Source organism: Crocodylus porosus, unplaced genomic scaffold (genome assembly GCF_001723895.1).
Source record: "Crocodylus porosus isolate Cpor-Errol unplaced genomic scaffold, CroPor_comp1, whole genome shotgun sequence".
NCBI lineage: Eukaryota > Metazoa > Chordata > Crocodylia > Crocodylidae > Crocodylus > Crocodylus porosus.
In genome coordinates, this window is record NW_017728950.1 from 49,392,357 (window position 1) to 49,399,903 (window position 7,547).

Below are 7,547 nucleotides of genomic sequence, written 5' to 3' on the forward strand. Positions count from 1 at the left end.
CAATTCCTTTAGAACTCTAGGGTGGAGATCGTCCGGACCAGCTGACTTGAATACGTCCAGTCCCTCCAGAAGCTTCCTAACTAGTTCCTCACTAACCCTTGGCCCAGGTGTGCCTCCCCTGGGGCCTGAGGGGGGCCCAGCAGGGAGGTGGCTGTTCTGGTCCCTACTTAGGAAGACGGAAGCAAAGAAATCATTAAACATGTTAGCTTTGTCGTCTGATGTGATGACCAAATTTCCCAACGTATCCTGCAGGGGCCCTACATTACCCGAAACCTTCTTTTTACCCCCTATGTATTTAAAGAAGGACTTCTTATTGTCCTTAATCTGGGAAGCTAGTCCTAATTCCATAGCCTATAATCCATAGCCTATAATCATTCCCCTCCCTTATTGCCTGTGACTCTGTTTTCCAAAATACTAGGGAAATGACAGTTTATTATATTTTTTGTGAGAATTGTATAAAAATGCTGAGATAGGGACATTGAAGTCACAGGAGGAACAAAAGGTTTAAGATGAGGACTAGTGTCACAAGACAAAATCCTGCTTTCAGAATGGAGGTAATGTATTTACCCAAAACCAAGATGACTTCAAATTTAAGATGAAACCTCAAGAATTATCTTTGTTATACTTTTCCATGTATAGAATATAATTATTGTATATTAACCCCGCCCCCCTCACTGCAGCAGGCAAAAGAGCAGTGGCGGGGGGCAAGCACCAGGGAAGGTAGCAGAAGGGTGGCCTGACCCCAACCTCTTAGTTCCCTGTCTTCCCCCTTGCCATTTGTCCCCTTCCCTCCTGCCCCGTGCTTGATCCCCTGTTGATTGGATCCCCTGTCCCATGGTGTTGCTCCTTGTGGGTCAGGGCCAGAGCTGGAACCAAAGCTGCAACAGCTCCCTTGGTGCTATGCAATCTTCCCTGTACTCTTCCCTACACCATGCAGTCCCCACCATACTCCCTAGCCACATGCCCCCTCCCTTGCTGCACAAGTCACCTCAAACTATTCTAGTCCTGCTTGACCATGCAGCAGTAGTGGCGGCAGCAGCTCCAGCCCTGGTACTCAGATCTAAGACAAGGCTTTCCCCTCCAGTGTTAAAGGGGAGGAATAAAATGTTTTGGATTCAAGCAATTGACTATTCAATTTTCAAGCAAATGAATATTCAATATTCAAGGAATTAAATATTCAATTCATATTCCTCTCTTCTTCAGTGAGAAAGAAGTGCTTGTCAGTGTATGGAGTCTTTGTGATCTAACCTGAAATGTGTGTTTATTGAATAAGTGGCAGCAAGTTGACTGCCTGAAATACTCTATCAGAGAAATGCATGTTTGGGGGATTTCCTAGAAGTATATAATATTACAGTTTACAACTGGGGAATTGAGACACAGAGGGCATCTTTATATGTGCTCCAGGGTAGGATGCGGACGGGACTTTAATTAGAGCAGTTTTGAAAGCCACTCTAATTAAAGCACCAACAGTGTCATGTGTATTCAGCATGCTCCAACAGACTCAATTAATTGAATCTGCTCCAATACATGCTAATTAGCATCTGTCAGAGCAAATGTCCAGCAAGTGTATAGCTGCCCAGAGAGACTAAGTGAATTTTCTAAGGTCATACAGCCAATGTGTGTCAGAGAAAGTTAGTAAATACAGTCTTCTAAAACCAAGTTAATGCCTTTATCACTGGGTCCTCTTTCCACTATTAGGGTATATTATGGAGCACAGTTGTGATAGAAAATCTATAAAAGTCTTGGAAGAGTTCAAATTCTACCCCAACATAGACTAGTCATAGAGAGATATCTTCAAGGTAAGCTTTTAATAATGGACATATTGAGCTTTTAAACAGGGAAAAGGAAATTTAGACACCTATGTTCTTATCCAGCAAGACGTTGAAAACTATTTACTGTTGTTTCACTGAGATGTGGCATCTAAAGAATGTGGCATATGTAGTGGAGCACCAATGGGGTTTTGCCACTTAATGGCTGATGCAGACTGTGAGGGAGCCTGCTTTGTGAGCAGCAGGGAAAGCCTCCCCCACAAACCATTTTAAGGGAGAAAGTGGGTGGCAGAGCACCTTGGGTATTGTCCACTTCAAGGAGGACAGCAGGTAGCAGACTGTAGGGCTATGCAAAATTTCAGCAGCCATTTTGTTTCAGAGATGTTTCAAGCCATTTCAGCACCCAAAATACCAAATCCAAATCAAAATGGAAGGCTCAGAAACATCTCTGAAATGAAATGTGGCACCCAAAATGTTTCAGAAATGTTTTGGAAAATTTAGGAGCTTCAGAGCTGGGAAATAGCTGTACACCGCTGCCTGACTCAGCTCTGCAAGGATCAGAGATCTGTGCTGGGGCTCTCCTCACCACTGCTGCCCACCCCGCACTGCCCCAGTGACACAGGTCTGCACAGGGTGGGCAGCGGTGGCAAGGAGACCCCCAGTGTGGATCTCTGCTCCCTGTGGAGCAGAGTTCCACACCAGGGTCTCATCGCTACCATTGCCCACCCCACGCAGCCCCACATCACTGGGGCAGTGCAAGGCAGGTAGCAGTGGTGAGAGGACCCTTGGCACAGATCTCTGTTCCCTGAAGAGCCAAATCATGCTGCAGGTACCATCAGGCTTTCTTGCCACTCTGTGCTGCTTTCCTGCCCCACAACCCAGCGTGACAGGGATCAGAGATCCGTTCCAAGGGTCTTCTTACCTGCACAGAGGACAGCAGCTCCCCCTCCCCCGGACAAGCCACCCAGAGCCCTGTCTTGCTTCCCACTGGGGCCACAAGCCCTTGGCCCCAAGCTCCACCCAGCTGGGTAGGGCCATGCAAAGCTTCCCTTGCAGCCCATTCAGAACAGATTTGGAGGAGATTCAGTGGAGCCAAATCTCTGAAACAGATTCAGCTGAAATGAAACAGGACAGTGATCTGAAACACCAAAATGAATCACTGTCCTCTGAAATGATCAAATTGGAAACTGAATTGAAAAACAGCTGTTTTGCAGAGCCCTAGCAGACAGGTGCAGGCCAACCCTGATGAGGCAGCCATTTTAACATCCTGGCTGTCAGGGCTGGGGCAGCAGTTTGCTGCTAGCAGCTGAGGAGGCAGTGTCTGGCTTAGCTGCTGCTTAGAACATCTTGAAGGTAAGAGCAGGAGCTCTTAGGGATGGCAGGAGGCTCCTTGTCCTGGGTATGATGGAAAACTTCACCTGCCAGGGAAGGGTGGCCTGGTGGGACTGGCTGTTGTGGGACAGTCCCACAGAAATGCCAGGCTAGCTACCTCCCTGGTGAAGGGCAAGGAAAGGCACCTGAAAAACCCAGCTCCCACCACCTGGTGGGTTAGTAAGACCAGAGGGAAGTAAGGCCAGGCATACCCAGAGAGAGACACCTGAGCCCAGAGTGGGTAGTGAGGCCAGGTACAGCTAGCAGAAGGCACCTGAGCCCATAGGGGTGGAAGATGCTGGAGAGCAGTGGCACCAGGCACACGTAAGGGGAGACACCTGAGCCCAATGACTGGTGGGGGCAGACATACCTATTAAGGGGCACCTGAGCCTGTGGGGTGTAAGACCCCAGAGCCCTGACATAGGAGTGAGGCTGCAGAGAGGGGGCAAGTGTGTTGAGCCCTGGAGAGGAGGTGAATGTGTTGAGGCCCCAGGGAGGGGTGAGTATGTGCAGGCCCCACTGAGAAGAGGCAGTGTAAGAGAGGCCCAGGTAAGTCTTCAGATGCCTGAAGCCACAAGTGGGCCTAAATCTGAGTCTGAGGTGGCATAGAGAGGGCAACGAGTAGAAAGGATGAGTCATTGGCCCAATTAGGAGACCAGTGGGGTGTGTTACCCAGTGAGGGGCTGGGGCAGAATTAGCCCAGTGTTTGGCAAATTGCCTGGCCACCACACAGATTAGAGTCAAAGGAGAGACCCAAAAGGCTGCACCAGGGCTGGCCACGGAGTGCACAGGCAAGCCTGATGGCCTACGTGGTTACTCAATGGAGCCACTCAGGGTGAATATGGCCCAGTAAAGGGCATGAATGCAAGAGGCCTGGTGAGAGTGGGCACAGTGGTAGAGGTCCCAGTGAGAGGGGAGTGGTATGTGTGAGGTCCCAAACAGGGCAGTGTGAAAGAGGCCTAACAGTGCACTGAGTTGGGCCCAGCCTCATGCCAAGCTACAGCACAACTAACGAATGTCATCTGCAAGGCACAGGACATGATAAGGGAAGGTTGGAGTCATGTGCGTATCGCCTTTGTACATCAGGGTGCACAAAGGGCAGCCACCCACCTAATTAACAACCTAATTACTGTACAACAAGGCATGGCAGGTGCGTAAGGTGTGCAGGCTTGCTCAAATTCAGGCAGGCAGGCCAGCACCATGACCACGCCTGGAGTTTGCCCCCTGTCACGCCACGTAAAGGCAAAAGCATGCTTTGGGGAAGAACTAAATTCTGGGAGACGAGGTCTCACTAGGTATATCTACACTTCATTAATGCACTTTTGCTGGTGTGCATTAAAATTTAGTACCTCTAATGTTAGATATGAAACATTAGTACCTAATGTGCATTAGGCTGCCCTAATGCACACTCATAAAAATGCATGCCTTTTTAGTGATGCTTGATGTGCAGTAGCCTAATTTTACCGTGCATTAACATATTAGCATGATTTTTGCCATGATGTTCTAATACACAGTAAAATAGGCTACTAGGTATTAAAGCGCATGTGTAGACATGCCAAGTTAAGACACCTGAGAGAGCCTACCCTAGCAAGAAGGATATGTTGATGATAGTCAAGTGCTGGAATGAACTTCATTGGTAAACTTTCCAACTGTGGGGACTGGCATACAGTTAATTTGGAGATGGGCGAAGGGTCTGGCAGCTTACTGAATTTAAAAGTGAAGAACACAACATCCAGACCCAGACGCTGAAGTGAGCACATGTGTGCACTAGTGCACATGTTCCCTCAGTTCCCCCAACCCCACCAAGCAGAGCAGCAAGAAGTGAGGAGCCAGCAGCAGCAAAAAGGTAAGCCGGGCAGGGAGAGGGAGGGGAGAGCTGAGCCAGGCCAGCTATAGGGAATTGGGAAGGCGTTTTCCTCCCCTCCCATCCCTACTTAGATGCACCGGATGGGAGCTGTGCTCCTGAGCTGGGTGAACAGGCCATGCAAACAGGCATGCTCTTCAAGGATGCACCAGAGTTTGCACAGGAGTGGGGTAGAGGGAGAGGGGCAGCTGAGGGGGCACTGACCCCTGGGAAGAGGGGGCTGTTTACTGGGGAATCTCTGGCAGTCCCAGTGAGGGGAGGCTCCAAGCTGGGCTGAACAGGGTTCCCCCAGGGGAAGGGACTGACTCTTCTGCACATGCGCAGAGCATCCTGAGCCCTCGCTGATTGGCATGGGAAATTCAAACTGCATCAGTTGGGACCTGGATGCCAAAGTGAGCACATGTGTGCACCAGTGCACATGTGCCCTTGGCTCCCCTGACCCCACCAAGCAGAGCAGTGAGGAGTAAGAGCCAGCAGCAGCAAAAAGGTAAGGTAGGCAGGGAGAGGGATAGGAGAACCAAGCCAGGCCAGCTGTTAGGAACTGGGAAGGGGTTTTTCTCCCTTCCCATCCCTATCTGGATGCGCCAGGCTGGAGTCGCATTCCTGAGCCAGGCGAACAGGCCAGGCAAACAGGCACGCTTTTCAAGGGCATGCCAAAGTTTGGACAGGAGTTAGTACGGCGGGGAGAGCAGGAGGGGCCTGAGACTCCACATGTTGGAGTCAGTGGCTTTGGAAAGAGTTGTCAGAGTCATCAGGTGAGTGTACGTGAGGGTCTTTAATGGGGGTGGTGACTCAGAGTGCAGCCAGGGACCCTGCCCTGATGCTGCCTCCCACCCAGATGGAGCCATTGGATGGGTCAGTGGCACCTGGGCCCCCTGCCTGCAGGGGTTGCCTGGCAGGCCCTTGAGGGCCCAGGGATAGTGGGAGGGCTGGGACTCCTCACACCTGTCCCACATGTGCCCAGATTAAGGCCCTGGAAGGGCAGGTGAGGGAACTCCAGGCAGAGGTGAGCAGGCTGTGGAGTATCGGGGCAATTGAGGAGGAGATTGATGGATACTTCCATTCTCTGCAGGTTCACATGCCTGGAGGGAAGGAGTCACAGGAGGAAGTCGACATGGCCGGATGGCAGATAGTCACCTTGGGGCCTAGACATTGCAAGGCCAGGGCAACTCCCTCAATGCAGCTGGAGAACAGATATGAGGCCCTAGCATCACTGGCAGAGAGCGTGGTAGTGGAAGCCACTCACACAGCCACCACCAAGCAAAAGAGAACCATACAGCTGGAGGAGAAGATATTGGGTCATCGTGGCAGGTGACTCCCTCCTGAGAGGAACAGAAGGAGCCATCTGCCACCTGGATCCCATGGTACAGGAGGTATGCTGCCTCCCTGGAGCCCAGATTCGAGACATCACAATGAGGATTCCAGACCTGATTAGGCTCATGGTCCTCATCCATATGGGAATCAATGATGCAGCCCAGAGTAGTCCAGGTGGGGTCACGAGTGACTACATGGCACTGGGAGGTGCTCAGAGGATCAGGGGCATAGGTGGTCTTCTCATCCATCCTACCGGTCAGCGGTTGAGGACAGCACCACAGCAATTGCGTTAGAGAGGTCAACTCGCAGCTTCAGAGCTGGTGCCATTGTGCGGGCTTTAGATTCCTTGACCACGACCTGCACTTCCAGGATAAGGCCTTGTTCAGACAAGATGGGCTACATCTCTTTCCAAGAGTCTGTTCTCTTACAGATTGGCTGATCTCCTACACCAGGCTTTAAACTAGGTTCGTTGGGGGATGGGGATGTTGACAACGGGGAGAGGCCAGGAACAACGAACCTCAAGCCAGACACTGGAACAGTCCAGGTGAGTACCAAGGACTCTGCTAAGTATCAGAATGGTGAAGTAACAAGGGCACCTACTGGGGGGCTTAGATGCTTCTATACTAATGTTAGGAGCATGGGGAACAAGCAGGACAAACTTGCACTCCTGCTTGCAAATAAAGACTCGGACCTGGTTGGGCTAACAGAAACTTGGTGGGATCCTACCCATGACTGGGCAGTGGACATTGAGGGCTACAGGCTATACAGACAGGACAGAGTGGGGAAAAGTGGGGTGGGGCATTGCTGTCTATGTTCAGGAGCAATATATATCTTCCATAGTTAATTTGGGCCAGGAAGAAGGCCCGGACATAGCAGAGCTCACTGAAACGTGGTGGGACCCAACACATGACTGGGCGGTGAATATCAAGGGCTATAGGCTGTACAGGAGGGATAGGATAGGGAGGAAAGGTGTGGGCGTGGTGCTCTACATTAAGGAGGAATACACATCCTTGTCAATTAGCAAAGAATCAGGTGAGGGGCACTCTGAAGTGCTCTGGGTTAGAATACAAGGCAGCCAAGGGGAAAGAGATTTAACAGTGGGGGTCTACTACAGACCACCCAACCAAGGGGAAGAGCTAGACCAAGAATTCTTAAGCCAGCTCATGGAAGTAGTTGGTCAAAGGACATGGTCATCATGGGTGACCTGAACTATCCAGACATCTGCTGGG